The following is a 17,985-nucleotide window of genomic DNA, read 5'->3' as shown; positions in this document are numbered from 1 at the left end:
TCCCATTCCCAGCAGTCACCTCTCCTGTCACATCCCCCGGTGTTACTGTATAGCATCCCATTCCCAGCAGTCACCTCTCCGGTCACATCCCCCGGTGTTACAGTAAAATGTCGCATTCCCATCGGTCACCTCTCCGGTCACATCCCCGGTGTTACTGTATAAGGCCCATTCACAGCAGTCACCTCTCCGGTCACATCCCCCGGTGTTACTGTATAACGTCCCATTCCCAGCAGTCACCTCTCCGGTCACATCCCCCGGTGTTACTGTATAACGTCCCATTCCCAGCAGTCACCTCTCCTGTCACATCCCCCGGTGTTACTGTATAACTTCCCATTCCCAGCAGCCACCTCTCCGGTCACATCCCCCAGTGTTACTGTATAACTTCCCATTCCCAGCAGTCACCTCTCCGGTCACATCCCCAGTGTTAATGTATAACGTCCCATTCCCAGCGGTCACCTCTCCGGTCACATCCCCGGTGTTACTGTATAAGGCCCATTCACAGCAGTCACCTCTCCGGTCACATCCCCCGGTGTTACTGTATAACGTCCCATTCCCAGCAGTCACCTCTCCGGTCACATCCCCCGGTGTTACTGTATAACGTCCCATTCCCAGCAGTCACCTCTCCTGTCACATCCCCCGGTGTTACTGTATAACTTCCCATTCCCAGCAGCCACCTCTCCGGTCACATCCCCCAGTGTTACTGTATAACTTCCCATTCCCAGCAGTCACCTCTCCGGTCACATCCCCAGTGTTAATGTATAACGTCCCATTCCCAGCAGTCACCTCTCCGGTCACATCCCCCGCTGTTACTGTATAACGCCCCATTCCCAGCAGTCACCTCTCCTGTCACATCCCCCGGTGTTACTGTATAACGTCCCATTCCCAGCAGCCACCTCTCCGGTCACATCCTCCGGTGTTACTGTATAACGTCCCATTCCCAGCAGTCACCTCTCTGGTCACATCCCTCGGTGTTACTGTATAATGTCCCATTCCCAGCAGTCACCTCTCCTGTCACATCCCGAGGTGTCACTGTATAACGTCCCATTCCCAGCAGTCACCTCTCCGGTCACATCCCCCGGTGTTACTGTATAACGTCCCATTCCCAGCAGTCACCTCTCCTGTCACATCCCCCGGTGTTACTGTATAACGTCCCATTCCCAGCAGTCACCTCTCCGGTCACATCTCCGGTGTTACTGTATAACGTCCCATTCCCAGCAGTCACCTCTCCGGTCACATCCCCCGGTGTTACTGTATAACGTCCCATTCCCAGCAGTCACCTCTCCGGTCACTTCCCCCGATGTTACTGTATAACGTCCCATTCCCAGCAGTCACGTCACCGGTCACATCCCCCTTTGTTACTGTATAATGTCCCATTTCCAGCAGTCATCTCTCAGGTCACATCCCCCGTTGTTACTGTAAAATGTCGCATTCCCAGCAGTCACCTCTCCGGTCACATCCCCCGGTGTTACTGTATAATGTCCCATTCCCAGCAGTCACCTCTCCGGTCACATCCCCCGGTGTTACTGTATAACTTCCCATTCCCAGCAGCCACCTCTCCCGTCACATCCCCCGGTGCTACTGTATAACTTCCCTTCCCAGCAGTCACCTCTCCGGTCACATCCCCTGGTGTTCCAATATAACGTCCCATTCCCAGCAGTCACCTCTCCGGTCACATCCCCGGTGTTACCGTATAATGTCCCATTCCCAGCAGTCACCTCTCCGGTCACATCCCCCGGTGTTACTGTATAACGTCCCATTCCCAGCAGTCACCTCTCTGGTCACATCCCCGGTGTTACTGTATAACGTCCCATTCCCAGCAGTCACCTCTCTGGTCACATCCCCGGTGTTACCGTATAATGTCCCATTCCCAGCAGTCACCTCTCTGGTCACATCCCCGGTGTTACTGTATAACGTCCCATTCCCAGCAGTCACCTCTCTGGTCACATCCCCGGTGTTACCGTATAACCTATTCCCAGCAGTCACCTCTCCGGTCACATCCCCGGTGTTACTGTATAACGTCCCATTCCCAGCAGTCACCTCTCTGGTCATATCCCTGGTGTTACTGTATAACGTCCCATTCCCAGCAGTCACCTCTCCTGTCACATCCCTGGTGTTGCTGTATAACGTCCCATTCCCAGAAGTCACCACTCCGGTCACATCCCCCGGTGTTACTGTATAACGTCCCATTCCCAGCAGTCAAGTCAACGGTCACATCCCCCTTTGTTACTGTATAATGTCCCATTCCCAGCAGTCACCTCTCCGGTCACATCCCCCGGTGTTACTGTATAGCATCCCATTCCCAGCAGTCACCTCTCCGGTCACATCCCCCGGTGTTACAGTAAAATGTCGCATTCCCAGCGGTCACCTCTCCGGTCACATCCCCGGTGTTACTGTATAACGTCCCATTCCCAGCAGTCACCTCTCCAGTCACATCCCCCGGTGTTACTGTATAACGTCCCATTCCCAGCAGTCACCTCTCCTGTCACATCCCCCGGTGTTACTGTATAACTTCCCATTCCCAGCAGCCACCTCTCCGGTCACATCCCCCAGTGTTACTGTATAACTTCCCATTCCCAGCAGTCACCTCTCCGGTCACATCCCCAGTGTTAATGTATAACGTCCCATTCCCAGCAGTCACCTCTCCGGTCACATCCCCCGCTGTTACTGTATAACGCCCCATTCCCAGCAGTCACCTCTCCTGTCACATCCCCCGGTGTTACTGTATAACGTCCCATTCCCAGCAGCCACCTCTCCGGTCACATCCTCCGGTGTTACTGTATAACGTCCCATTCCCAGCAGTCACCTCTCCAGTCACATCCCCCCGGTGTTACTGTATAACGTCCCATTCCCAGCCGTCACCTCTCCGGTCACATCCCCTGTGTTACTGTATAACGTCCCATTCCCAGCAGTCACCTCTCCGGTCACATCCCCCGGTGTTACTGTATAATGTCTCATTCCCAGCAGTCACCTCTCCGGTCACATCCCCAGTGTTACTGTATAATGTCCCATTCCCAGCAGTCACCTCTCCGGTCACATCCCCCGGTGTTACTGTATAACGTGCCATTCCCAGCAGTCACCTCTCCGGTCACATCCCCCGGTGTTACTGTATAACGTCCCATTCCCAGCAGTCACCTCTCCTGTCACATCCCCCCGGTGTTACTGTATAACGTCCCATTCCCAGCAGTCACCTCTCCGGTCACATCCCCCGGTGTTACTGTATAATGTCCCATTTCCAGCAGTCATCTCTCAGGTCACATCCCCCGGTGTTACTGTAAAATGTCGCATTCCCAGCAGTCACCTCTCCGGTCACATCCCCCGGTGTTACTGTATAATGTCCCATTCCCAGCAGTCACCTCTCCGGTCACATCCCCCGGTGTTACTGTATAACTTCCCATTCCCAGCAGCCACCTCTCCCGTCACATCCCCCGGTGCTACTGTATAACTTCCCATTCCCAGCAGCCACCTCTCCCGTCACATCCCCCGGTGTTACTGTATAACGTCCCATTCCCAGCAGTCACCTCTCCGGTCACATCCCCCGGTGTTCCAATATAACGTCCCATTCCCAGCAGTCACCTCTCCGGTCACATCCCCGGTGTTACCGTATAATGTCCCATTCCCAGCAGCCACCTCTCCCGTCACATCCCCCGGTGTTACTGTATAACGTCCCATTCCCAGCAGTCACCTCTCCGGTCACATCCCCCGGTGTTCCAATATAACGTCCCATTCCCAGCAGTCACCTCTCCGGTCACATCCCCGGTGTTACCGTATAATGTCCCATTCCCAGCAGACACCTCTCCGGTCACATCCCCGGTGTTACTGTATAACGTCCCATTCCCAGGAGTCACCTCTCCGGTCACATCCCCCGGTGTTACTGTATAACGTCCCATTCCCAGCAGTCACCTCTCCGGTCACATCCCCCGGTGTTACTGTATAACGTCCCATTCCCAGCAGTCACCTCTCCGGTCACATCCCCCGGTGTTACTCTATAACGTCCCATTCCCAGCAGTCACCTTTCCGGTCACATCCCCCGGTGTTACTGTATAACGTCCCATTCACAGCAGTCACCTCTCCGGTCACATCCCCCGGTGTTACTGTATAACCTCTCATTCCCAGCAGTCACCTCTCCGGTCACATCCCCCGGTGTTACTCTATAACGTCCCATTCCCAGCAGTCACCTTTCCGGTCACATCCCCCGGTGTTACTGTATAACGTCCCATTCACAGCAGTCACCTCTCCGGTCACATCCCCCGGTGTTACTGTATAACATCCCATTCCCAGTAGTCACCTCTCCGGTCACATCCCCCGGTGTTACTGTATAACCTCTCATTCCCAGCAGTCACCTCTCTGGTCACATCCCCGGTGTTACCGTATAACGTCCCATTCCCAGCAGTCACCTCTCTGGTCACATCCCCGGTGTTACCGTATAATGTCCCATTCCCAGCAGTCACCTCTCCGGTCACATCCCCCGGTGTTAACGTATAACCCATTCCCAGCAGACACCTCTCCGGTCACATCCCCGGTGTTACTGTATAACGTCCCATTCCCAGCAGTCACCTCTCTGGTCACATCCCCGGTGTTACCGTATAACGTCCCATTCCCAGCAGTCACCTCTCTGGTCACATCCCCGGTGTTACCGTATAACGTCCCATTCCCAGCAGTCACCTCTCCTGTCACATCCCCCGGTGTTACTGTATAGCATCCCATTCCCAGCAGTCACCTCTCCGGTCACATCCCCCGGTGTTACAGTAAAATGTCGCATTCCCAGCGGTCACCTCTCCGGTCACATCCCCGGTGTTACTGTATAAGGCCCATTCACAGCAGTCACCTCTCCGGTCACATCCCCCGGTGTTACTGTATAACGTCCCATTCCCAGCAGTCACCTCTCCGGTCACATCCCCCGATGTTACTGTATAACGTCCCATTCCCAGCAGTCACCTCTCCGGTCACATCCCCCGGTGTTACTGTATAACGTCCCATTCCCAGCAGTCACCTCTCCGGTCACATCCCCCGGTGTTACTGTATAACGTCCCATTCCCAGCAGTCACCTCTCCGGTCACATCCCCCGGTGTTACTGTATAACGTCCCATTCCCAGTAGTCACCTCTCCTGTCACATCCCCCGGTGTTACTGTATAACTTCCCATTCCCAGCAGCCACCTCTCCGGTCACATCCCCCAGTGTTACTGTATAACATCCCATTCCCAGCAGTCACCTCTCCGGTCACATCCCCAGTGTTAATGTATAACGTCCCATTCCCAGCGGTCACCTCTCCTGTCACATCCCCCGGTGTTACTGTATAACTTCCCATTCCCAGCAGCCACCTCTCCGGTCACATCCCCCAGTGTTACTGTATAACTTCCCATTCCCAGCAGCCACCTCTCCGGTCACATCCCCCAGTGTTACTGTATAACTTCCCATTCCCAGCAGTCACCTCTTCGGTCACATCCCCAGTGTTAATGTATAACGTCCCATTCCCAGCAGTCACCTCTCCGGTCACATCCCCCGCTGTTACTGTATAACGCCCCATTCCCAGCAGTCACCTCTCCTGTCACATCCCCCGGTGTTACTGTATAACGTCCCATTCCCAGCAGCCACCTCTCCGGTCACATCCTCCGGTGTTACTGTATAACGTCCCATTCCCAGCAGTCACCTCTCTGGTCACATCCCTCGGTGTTACTGTATAATGTCCCATTCCCAGCAGTCACCTCTCCTGTCACATCCCGAGGTGTCACTGTATAACGTCCCATTCCCAGCAGTCACCTCTCCGGTCACATCCACCAGTGTTACTGTATAATGTCCCATTCCCAGCAGTCACCTCTCCGGTCAGCAGCTGAATGATCTTGTTGGTGAGTTCCAGGATCTTCTGTTCATTGTGCCTCTTATTTACCAGTGAGTGAGGTGGAGGCACCGTGATGGGGCTCTGGGTCCTGCTCAGTCCTCCTGACACACGGGGAAGGCTGCTGGATGTCTCACACTCACCGGATGTCTTCTTCACTACTGTGTAACCCTGTGTATTGGGGAGACATCAAATATCATTATATACAATCCCAGATCCCCCTCACATCCCCGGTCACGTCCCTGTTTTATTACTATAGATATAAGTGATGTCACTGTCACCTCCCCGGTCACATCCCTGTATTATTACTATAGATATAAGTGATGTCACTGTCACCTCCCCGGTCACATCCCTGTATTATTACTATAGATATAAGTGATGTCACTGTCACCTGCCCAGTCATGTCCCTGTATTATTACTATAGATATAAGTGATGTCACTGTCACCTCCCCAGTCATGTCCCTGTATTATTACTATAGATATAAGTGATGTCACTGTCATCTCCCCGGTCATGTCCCTGTATTATTACTATAGGTATAAGTGATGTCACAGTCACCTCCCCGGTCACATCCCTGTATTATTACTATAGGTATAAGTGATGTCACTGTCACCTTCCCGGTCACATCCCTGTATTATTACTATAGATATAAGTGATGTCACTGTCACCTCCCCAGTCACGTCCCTGTATTATTACTAAAGATTTAAGTGATGTCACTGTAACCTCCCCGGTCACGTCCAAGTATTATTACTATAGATATAAATGATGTCACTGTCACCTTCCCGGTCACATCCCTGTATTATTACTATAGATATAAGTGATGTCACTGTTACCTTCCCGGTCACATCCCTGTATTATTACTATAGATATAAGTGATGTCACTGTCACCTCCCCGGTCATGTCCCTGTATTATTACTATAGATATAAGTGATTTCACCTCCCTGGTCACGTCCCTGTATTATTACTATAGATATAAGTGATGTCACTGTCACCTCCCTGGTCACGTCCCTGTATCATTACTATAGATATAAGTGATGTCACTGTCACCTCCCCAGTCACGTCCCTGTATTATTACTAAAGATATAAGTGACGTCACTGTCACCTCCCCGGTTACGTCCCTGTATTATTACTATAGATATAAATGATGTCACTGTCACCTCCCCGGTCACGTCCCTGTATTATTACTATAGATATAAGTGATGTCACTGTCACCTCCCCGGTCACGTCCCTGTATTATTACTATAGATATAAGTGATGTCACCTCCCCGGTCACATCCCTGTATTATTACTATAGATATAAGTGATGTCACTGTCACCTCCCCAGTCACGTCCCTGTATTATTACTATAGATATAAGTGATGTCACTGTCACCTCCCCAGTCACGTCCCTGTATTATTACTATAGATATAAGTGATGTCACTGTAACCTCCCCAGTCACGTCCCTGTATTATTACTATAGATATAAGTGATGTCACTGTCACCTCCCCGGTCACATCTCTATATAATTACTATAGATATAAGTGATGTCACTGTCACCTCCCCGGTCACGTCCCTGTATTATTACTATAGATATAAGTGATGTCACTGTCACCTCCCCGGTCACGTCCCTGTATTATTACTATAGATATAAGTGATGTTACCTCCCCGGTCACGTCCCTGTATTATTACTATAGATATAAGTGATGTCACCTCCCCGGTCACGTCCCTGTATTATTACTATAGATATAAGTGATGTCACCTCCCCGGTCACGTCCCTGTATTATTACTATAGATATAAGTGATGTCACTGTCACCTTTCCCGGTCACGCCCCTGTATTATTACTATAGATATAAGTGATGTCACTGTCACCTCCCCGGTCACGTCCCTGTATTATTACTATAGATATAAGTGATGTCACTGTCACCTCCCCGGTCACGTCCCTGTATTATTACTATAGATATAAGTGATGTCACCTCCCCGGTCACGTCCCTGTATTATTACTATAGATATAAGTGATGTCACTGTCACCTCCCCGGTCAGCAGGTAGATGATCTCCAGGGTGATAGTTATTATCCTCTCAGTCCTGGGACTCTTGTCCGTGTCCATCCTCAGGGAATCAGAGAGAATACAGAACGTGTGACGTGTAATAAAGACTCCTCACAGCTGGAGCGCCTAGGATTAAATATAATACATATAACAGGTCACAGAGCCAAAGGCTGCTCCTCCTGTATAATCACAACAGGTCACCACAGGCTGCTCCCCCTGTATAATATCAGGACACCACAGGCTGCTCCCCGTGTAGAACAATAATAATAGGACACAACAGGCTGCTCCCCCTGTATAATAATAACAGGACACCACAGGCTGCTCCTCCTGTATAATATCAGGACACCACAGGCTGCTCCCCCTGTATAATATTAGGACACCACAGGCTGCTCCCCCTGTATAATATTAGGACACCACAGGCTGCTCCCCCTGTATAATAATAATAATAGGACACAACAGGCTGCTCCCCTGTATAATGATATTAGGACACCACAGGCTGCTCCACCTGTATAATATTAGGACACTACAGGTTGCTCCCCCTGTATAATAATAACAGGACACCACAGGCTGCTTCTCCTGTATAATAACAGAACCCCACAGGCTGCTCCCCCTGTATAATAATAACAGGACACCACAGGCTGCTTCTCCTGTATAATAACAGAACCCCGCAGGCTGCTCCCCCTGTATAATAATAATAGGACACAACAGGCTGCTCCCCCGTATAATAATATTAGGACACCACAGGCTGCTCCCCCTGTATAATATTAGGACACCACAGGCTGCTCCCCCTGTATAATAATAATTACAGGACACTACAGGCTGCTCCCCCTGTATAATAATAACAGGACACCACAGGCTGCTCCCCCTGTATAATAATAACAGGACACCACAGGCTGCTCCTCCTGTATAATAATAATAATAGGACACCACAGGCTGCTCCTCCTGTATAATAATAATAGGACACCACAGGCTGCTCCCCCTGTATAATAATAATAGGACACCACAGGCTGCTCCCTCTGTATACGAATAATTACAGGACACTACAGGCTGCTCCCCCTGTATAATAATAACAGGACACCACAGGCTGCTCCTCCTGTATAATAATAATAGGACACCACAGGCTGCTCCCCCTGTAGAATTACCTGCTCTCTCCCGCTCCGTCACGTAATAACCCGGAAGTTGTAATGAAGCACAGAGGGCGGGGATTAGGCCGGATATAACGTAATAATCTGAAAGAGAGACGGAATTTCGCTGGAACGCGGAAGTACGCTGGAACGCACAGACAGGAAGTTTGTTGCTGAAACGCGGAAGTAGTGTGGAACGCACATACCGGAAGTAGCGTGTCCCGGGCTCCGGAGGTGTCCCCGCTGCAGAGGGCCCCGGCCTGGGGTTCCCAGCTGTGTGTGTGGAGGATGATTAGTGATATAGGGGGCGGTATATGAGTGCAGGACCCCCCTCCCCCGCGGTGACTGCTCTGCATGGTAACCCCTTAGTGACCAGACTTCCTGTTACCATGGTAGTGAGTGTCCCCATAGTGTGTGTATGCTGGGAGGCCTATGGTGGCATTGTGCAGCCAGCTACATTGTGTACAGCTGGTGATGTCCCCTGACAGGTGGTGATATCCCTGTTCTGTCTGTGTGATGTGCTCATTGTCCCTGTGCCCCCCTGTGTGTTACCTTCCTGTGCCCCCCTGTGTGTTACCGTCCTGTGCCCCCCCGTGTGTTACCGTCCTGTGCCCCCCCGTGTGTTACCGTCCTGTGCCCCCCCCCTGTGTGTTACCGTCCTCTCACCCCCTGTGTGTTACCGTCCTGTGCCCCTCTCCGTGTTACCGTCCTGTGCCTCCCTGCGTGTTACCGTCCTGTGCCCCCCTGCGTGTTACCGTCCTGTGCCCCCCTGCGTGTTACCGTCCTGTGCCCCCCTGCTTGTTACCTAGGGTTACCACCTAGTCCCTTTAATTCCGGACACATGTTAATTACACAGGTTCTGTGGCAGTTTAAAATCAGGTGAAGTGGAGTCTTGAAGTCAGCCAGCCACAGAACCTGTGTAATTAATATGTGTCCGGAATTAAAGGGACTAGGTGGTAACCCTAGTGTTACCGTCCTGTGCCCCCCTGCGTGTTACCGTCTTGTGCCCCCTGTGTGTTACCGTATTGTGCCCCCTGTGTGTTACCTTCCTGTGCCCCCCCTGTGTGTTACCGTCCTGTGCCCCCCTGTGTGTTACCGTCCTGTGCCCTCCTGTGTGTTACCATCCTGTGCCCCCCTGTGTTACCGTCCTGTGATCCCCCTGTGTGTTACCGTCCTGTGCCCCCCTGTGTGTTATCGTCCTGTGCCCCCCTGTGTGTTACCGTCCTGTGCCCCTGTGTGTTACCGTCCTCTGCCCCCCTGTGTGATACCGTCCTGTGCCCCCCCTGTGTGATACCGTCCTGTGCCCCCATGTGATACATGGTATGGCAGTGGCTGGGAAGTAACGTGGCTGGGTAGAATGATGCATGGAGATGGATTGTCCTACAGACATGTCACTGATAGTGGCACAGCCAATCACACGGTTCCTGCCATAGGGCGGCACTGGGGGTGGTGACTAAGGATGAAGCAGGGGATAATGCAGGATCTGTAGTCACCAGGGAAGGGCTGGACAGCAGCATCCGCCCAACGTCATGCCAACTAGGTCATACTTCACCATCCACGTGGGCATAGTTATATTATAATAGTGTGCCCGAAGCGGGGGTCGTGGTGCACTTATACCATCCACGTGGGCATAGTTATATTATAATAGTGTGCCTGAAGCGAGGGGATGTGGCACACTTATACCATCCATGTGGGCATAGTTATATTATAATAGTGTGCCCAAAGCGAGGGGACGTGGCGCACTTATACGGTGTATAGGGCAGATGACACTTGGCCCTCAGTGGTGTATAGGGTGGAGGACGCTTGGCCCTCAGTGGTGTATAGGGTGGATGACACTCGGCCCTCAGTGGTGTATAGGGTGGATGACACTTGGCCCTCAGTGGTGTATAGGGTGGATGACACTTGGCCCTCAGTGGTGTATAGGGTGGATGACACTCGGCCCTCAGTGGTGTATAGGGTGGATGACGCTTGGACCTCAGTGGTGTATAGGGTGGATGACGCTTGGCCCTCAGTGATGTATAGGGTTGATGACATTTGGACCTCAGTGGTGTATAGGGTGGATGACACTTGGCCCTCAGTGGTGTATAGGGCGAATGACGCTTGGACCTCTGTGGTGTATAGGGTGGATGACACTTGGCCCTCAGTGGTGTATAGGGCGAATGACACTTGGACCTCTGTGGTGTATAGGGCGAATGACACTTGGACCTCAGTGGTTATGGGGCGAATGACACTTGGACCTCAGTGGTGTATAGGGTGGATGACGCTCCTCCCTCAGTGGTGTATAGGGTGGATGACGCTTGGCCCTCAGTGGTGTATAGGGTGGATGACGCTTGGACCTCAGTGGTGTATAGGGTGGATGACGCTTGGACCTCAGTGGTGTATAGGGTGGATAACGCTTGGACCTCGTGGTGTATAGGGTGGATGACGCTTGGACCTCGGTGGTGTATAGGGTGGATGACGCTTGGCCCTCGGTGATGTATAGGGTTGCTGACATTTGGACCTCAGTGGTGTACAGGGTGGATGACACTTGGCCCTCAGCGGTGTATAGGGTGGATGACACTTGGCCCTCAGTGGTGTATAGGGTGGATGACACTCGGCCCTCAGTGGTGTATAGGGCAAATGACACTTGGACCTCAGTGGTGTATAGGGTGGATGACACTCGGCCCTCAGTGGTGTATAGGGCAAATGACACTTGGCCCTCAGCGGTGTATAGGGTGGATGACACTTGGCCCTCAGTGGTGTATAGGGTGGATGACACTCGGCCCTCAGTGGTGTATAGGGCAAATGACACTTGGCCCTCAGTGGTGTATAGGGTGGATGACACTCGGCCCTCAGTGGTGTATAGGGCAAATGACACTTGGCCCTCAGCGGTGTATAGGGTGGATGACACTTGGCCCTCAGTGGTGTATAGGATGGATGACACTCGGCCCTCAGTGGTGTATAGGGTGGATGATACTCGGCCCTCAGTGGTGTATAGGGTGGATGACGCTTGGACCTCTGGTGTATAGGGTGGATGACGCTTGGACCTCAGTGGTGTATAGGGTGGATGACACTCGGCCCTCAGTGGTGTATAGGGTGGATGACGCTTGGACCTCAGTGGTGTATAGGGTGGATGACACTCGGCCCTCAGTGGTGTATAGGGTGGATGACACTTGGCCCTCAGTGGTGTACAGGGTGGATGACGCTTGGACCTCAGTGGTGTATAGGGTGGATGACGCTTGGCCCTCAGTGATGTATAGGGTTGATGACATTTGGACCTCAGTGGTGTATAGGGTTGATGACACTTGGACCTCAGTGGTGTATAGGGTGGATGACACTTGGCCCTCAGTGGTGTATAGGGCGAATGACACTTGGACCTCTGTGGTGTATAGGGCGAATGACACTTGGACCTCAGTGGTGTATAGGGTGGATGACGCTTGGACCTCAGTGGTGTATAGGGTGGATGACGCTTGGCCCTCAGTGATGTATAGGGTTGATGACACTTGGACCTCAGTGGTGTATAGGGTTGATGACACTTGGACCTCAGTGGTGTATAGGGTGGATGACGCTTGGACCTCAGTGGTGTATAGGGTGGATGACGCTTGGCCCTCAGTGGTGTATAGGGCGGATGACGCTTGGACCTCAGTGGTGTATAGGGCGGATGACGCTTGGCCCTTAGTGGTGTATAGGGCGAATGACACTTGGACCTCTGTGGTGTATAGGGCGAATGACACTTGGACCTCAGTGGTGTATAGGGCGAATGACACTTGGACCTCAGTGGTGTATAGGGCGAATGACACTCGGCCCTCAGTGGTGTATAGGGGGAATGACACTCGGCCCTCAGTGGTGTATAGGGTGGATGACACTCGGCCCTCAGTGGTGTATAGGGTGGATGACACTTGGACCTCAGTGGTGTATAGGGTGGATGACACTCTGCCCTCAGTGGTGTATAGAGTGGATGACGCTTGGACCTCAGTGGTGTATAGGGTGGATGACGCTTGGCCCTCAGTGATGTATAGGGTTGATGACATTTGGACCTCAGTGGTGTATAGGGTTGATGACACTTGGACCTCAGTGGTGTATAGGGCGAATGACACTTGGACCTCAGTGGTGTATAGGGTGGATGACACTCGGCCTCAATGGTGTATAGGGCGAATGACACTTGGACCTTAGTGGTGTATAGGGTGGATGACGCTCGGCCCTCAGTGGTGTATAGCGTGGATGACGCTTGGCCCTCAGTGGTGTATAGGGTGGATGAAGCTTGGACCTCAGTGGTGTATAGGGTGGATGACGCTTGGACCTCAGTGGTGTATAGGGTGGATAACGCTTGGACCTCGGTGGTGTATAGGGTGGATGACGCTTGGCCCTCGGTGATGTATAGGGTTGCTGACATTTGGACCTCAGTGGTGTATAGGGTTGATGACACTTGGACCTCAGTGGTGTATAGGGCGGATGACACTTGGCTCTCAGTGGTGTATAGGGCGAATGACACTTGGACCTCAGTGGTGTATAGGGCGAATGACACTTGGACCTCAGTGGTGTATAGGGTGGATGACACTCGGCCCTCAGGGGTGTATAGGGTGGATGACACTTGGACCTCAGTGGTGTATAGGGTGGATGACACTCTGCCCTCAGTGGTGTATAGGGTGGATGACGCTTGGACCTCAGTGGTGTATAGGGTGGATGATGCTTGGCCCTCAGTGATGTATAGGGTTGATGACATTTGGACCTCAGTGGTGTATAGGGTTGATGACACTTGGACCTCAGTGGTGTATAGGGTGGATGACACTCGGCCTCAATGGTGTATAGGGCGAATGACACTTGGACCTCAGTGGTGTATAGGGTGGATGACGCTTGGCCCTCAGTGGTGTATAGGGTGAATGACGCTTGGACCTCAGTGGTGTATAGGGTGGATGACACTTGGACCTCAGTGGTGTATAGGGTGGATGACACTTGGCCTCAATGGTGTATAGGGTGGATGACACTTGGCCCTCAGTGGTGAATAGGGCAGATGACACTTGGCCCTGGGTGGTGAATAGGGTGTACGACACTTGGACCTCAGTGGTGGATAGGGTGGATGACGCTTGGCCCTTAGTGGTGTATTATTGGCCCTCAGTGGTGGATAGGGTGGATGACACTTGGCCCTCAGTGGTGGATAGGGTGGATGACACTTGGCCCTCAGTGGTGTATAGGGTGGATGACGCTTGGACCTCAGTGGTGTACAGGGTGGATGACGCTTGGCCCTCGGTGATGTATAGGGTTGCTGACATTTGGACCTCAGTGGTGTATAGGGTTGATGACACTTGGACCTCAGTGGTGTATAGGGCGGATGACACTTGGCTCTCAGTGGTGTATAGGGCGAATGACACTTGGACCTCAGTGGTGTATAGGGCGAATGACACTTGGACCTCAGTGGTGTATAGGGTGGATGACACTCGGCCCTCAGGGGTGTATAGGGTGGATGACACTTGGACCTCAGTGGTGTATAGGGTGGATGACACTCTGCCCTCAGTGGTGTATAGGGTGGATGACGCTTGGACCTCAGTGGTGTATAGGGTGGATGATGCTTGGCCCTCAGTGATGTATAGGGTTGATGACATTTGGACCTCAGTGGTGTATAGGGTTGATGACACTTGGACCTCAGTGGTGTATAGGGTGGATGACACTCGGCCTCAATGGTGTATAGGGCGAATGACACTTGGACCTCAGTGGTGTATAGGGTGGATGACGCTTGGCCCTCAGTGGTGTATAGGGTGAATGACGCTTGGACCTCAGTGGTGTATAGGGTGGATGACACTTGGACCTCAGTGGTGTATAGGGTGGATGACACTTGGCCTCAGTGGTGTATAGGGTGGATGACACTTGGCCCTCAGTGGTGAATAGGGCAGATGACACTTGGCCCTGGGTGGTGAATAGGGTGTACGACACTTGGACCTCAGTGGTGGATAGGGTGGATGACGCTTGGCCCTTAGTGGTGTATTATTGGCCCTCAGTGGTGGATAGGGTGGATGACACTTGGCCCTCAGTGGTGGATAGGGTGGATGACACTTGGCCCTCAGTGGTGTATAGGGTGGATGACGCTTGGACCTCAGTGGTGTACAGGGTGGATGACACTTGGACCTCAGTGGTGTACAGGGTGGATGACACTTGGCCGGTCAGATGAGTGTTACTAGTGTCTTCCCCAGGTCCCTGGAATTCCTGAGCACGATGGCTGGTTGTTAGACAGGATTGCTGCCAATGTTTATGTATCGTGTCTCCCACCTGTTTGGCCGCACTCTTTCTCTCTTATCTTTCGTCTCTGTTCTCTCAGAAGATCATCTCTCGGTTTTTCCTTTAAATCTTGGAATTCTTTTTCTCTATCATCTATAAGGGTTACTGGGGTTCACTTAGGCCCTTATTCTGGTTGACTCGCAAGATAGACGACGCCCGCATGCCCCTCTTGCACGACACGAACCCCCGCACAGCTGTGAATGGATGATTTGCATAATTATCCATTCGCAGCCTTCAGTGCGGGGCGTTCCCATGGGCGTTCCCCTGGCCCGCCACCCCACGCCCGGACTTGTGTGTGCGTGTAGCCAAAAATCGGTCCCCCATTGCGAACGCGCAGGGGATTGATTCAGTCAGAATCCCCTATATGGTGGGTATAGATGGGGTCCAAAGGAGCCAGTGCAGATTAAAAAAACATCAACAGGGTGTGCTGGCTCCTCCCCCCTAGACCCCTCCCACAGCTAAGGTTGGAATAATGTGCAGCTGACGGAACGTAGGGTCAGTGTACCGCTAAGCACGGCGCCTGTGCGCACACGCCCTCAGCATGCCGCGCACTGAACTTCATTGGAGTGGTGAGCAGATATCGTGGGAACCCACTAGGGGCATTTATGTGCAGGTGGCCATACCCCGCCTGCGCACACTGGCAGCATCGGTGAATTGGGGCACTTTAACTCTTATTTACACTATATAAAAGTTTTTTGCCAGTGTAAATATATCAGTAGCTCCGGGGGGCGGAGCTACCTCAGAGCAGGACCGGCGGCGCCTCAGCACCATTACTCAGCAGAGGAACAGTGCAGCGTGTTCAGGCTCCTCCAAGGCACTCCAGTCGCAGGTTGTCACTGTGTGTGTGTGTGTCTCTATCTCCTTCATGCGCTGTATGTGGCACCAGGCTTTCACCCTCCCCTACTGACACGCTCATATGTGGCCAGCTGTCACAGCAAAGTGACGCATTTGGCGGTTATGTGGCAGAACCGCATTGCTTGAGTTCTATGAAATGTATTATGTCACAAATGTCCCAGCAGATAGCGGCTACGCAGCACAGACACAGCTAACACAGGTATCGGAGGAAATCAGATGCACAGGGTCCGGAGAAGCCCCGAAGATCAGCGTGGTGAGTATATTTTCCTTCCACAGGTACCGCACTATGGATTCTATAGGAGAAGGAGACGGATCTTCTATCAACATAGGTAAGTATTGGATGAATGGGCTCCGTGTGAAATAACATTTTACTGTCAGTGTGTGTGTTTTTTTTTTACTATTTGTACTGCTGGGGGATGGTTCGTGAAATACAGGGGGACCCCTACTCATTTTGTCCCCCATATTTTGGGAACCAGGACCGGCCCTTGAGCCTGGTGCTGGTTTCATTAAATCCTGGGGACCCCTATTTGTTCTGCCCCGTGATTTATCTGTTTAAGCCAGCCTGGGAAACTCCAGAGAAAAACATTCCAGATTGCTAAGCGTTTATAAGCAAATATACCTCAGGTTTGCTCTCTTAGATGACCATTACCAGGTTCAGGCTCTGCCCTTCGGACTGCCCACGGCTCCAAGGGTAATCACAAAGGTGAGGTTGGTGACGGTGTTGCCGCGGCGTACGCAGGGGATCAATATTATCCCGTACCTGGACGATCTCTTGGTAAAGGCGAGGTGCAGGGAACTGCGGTCGGTCAGCCTAGATCGGAGTACTCACCTATTGTCCCGTCCTGGATGGTGCCTACCCCGAGGCTTCTGTTTCTGGGAATGGTCTTGGAAACGGTGGCCTAAAGGGTTTTTCTGCCTCCAGACAAAGTGGAGACGCTTCAGTCTCTGGTCAGGGAATTTCTGAGACTGGGCAGGGTCTCAGTCCACCTGTGCACCTGTCCCTCAGGAAAGATGGTTGCATTCTACGAGGCGATTCAATACGGTAGCTTCCACGCCAGGGGGTTTCAGTTGGACCTCCTGTGCGAGTGGTTGGGTTCGCACCTGCAGATGCATTTCCCCTCAGGCCAGGATATCTCTGGCGGGGCGGCTGCATCTGTTGGAGGGGCGGAGCTTCGGAATCCAGGACTGGATTCTGCTTATAACAGACGCAAGTCTGAGAGGTGGGGGGGCTGTTACCCAAGGGGTGGGGTTCCAGGGCAAGTGGTCAAGCCATGAGTCTGTTCTTCCAATAAATATCTTGGAGCTCAGAGCCATTCATGAGGCCCTACGTCAAGCCTCCCATCTACTCCTGAATCAATTCAGGTGCAGTCGGACAACGCTACGGCTGTAGCATACATCAAGAAGGGACGAAAAGCTGGGCCTGCATGAGAGAGGTGTCCAGGATTCTCGTCTGGGCAGAAAAAAACCTTAGGGCCATATCGGCCATCATTATAATGGGCATGGAAAACTGGGAAGCTGTCTTCCTCAGTCATCACGACATGCACCCGGGGGAGTGGGGACTACACCCTCATTTGTCTACTCACAGACCGTTGGGGCTGTCCGGAGATAGACCTAATGGCATCTCGGCTCAACAAGAACCTTCGGCTGTATTGTGCCAGAACCAGGGACCCTCAGGCCGCGGTGGTGGATGCACTGCCGACATCCTGGCCATATCGACTGGTGAACCTGTTCCCTCCGATTCCGTTGCTGTCTCGGTACTCCGCAAGGTCAGGAAGGAGAAGGCGCAGGCAATTCTAATCTCTCCAGACTGGCCCAGAAGGGCATGGTACGCCCTTCTTCTGGCTATGTTGGTGGACGACCCTTGGCCTCTGCTGCTGAGGAGGGACCTTCTAAAGCAGG

The 17,985-nt window shown here is 52.4% G+C and overlaps 1 protein-coding gene across 1 annotated transcript in view; it reads right to left on the bottom strand.

Moving 5' to 3' along the window:
• LOC146007353 (uncharacterized) overlaps positions 1 to 17,985 on the bottom strand; it is an 83,230-nt gene that overhangs the window by 41,020 nt on the left and 24,225 nt on the right. The gene's annotated exons all lie outside the window — the stretch shown is intronic.

Source organism: Crinia signifera, chromosome 6 (assembly GCF_055691185.1).
Source record: "Crinia signifera chromosome 6, ASM5569118v1, whole genome shotgun sequence".
Classification (NCBI taxonomy): domain Eukaryota; kingdom Metazoa; phylum Chordata; class Amphibia; order Anura; family Myobatrachidae; genus Crinia; species Crinia signifera.
This window is presented reverse-complemented; position numbering and strand designations above follow the sequence as displayed.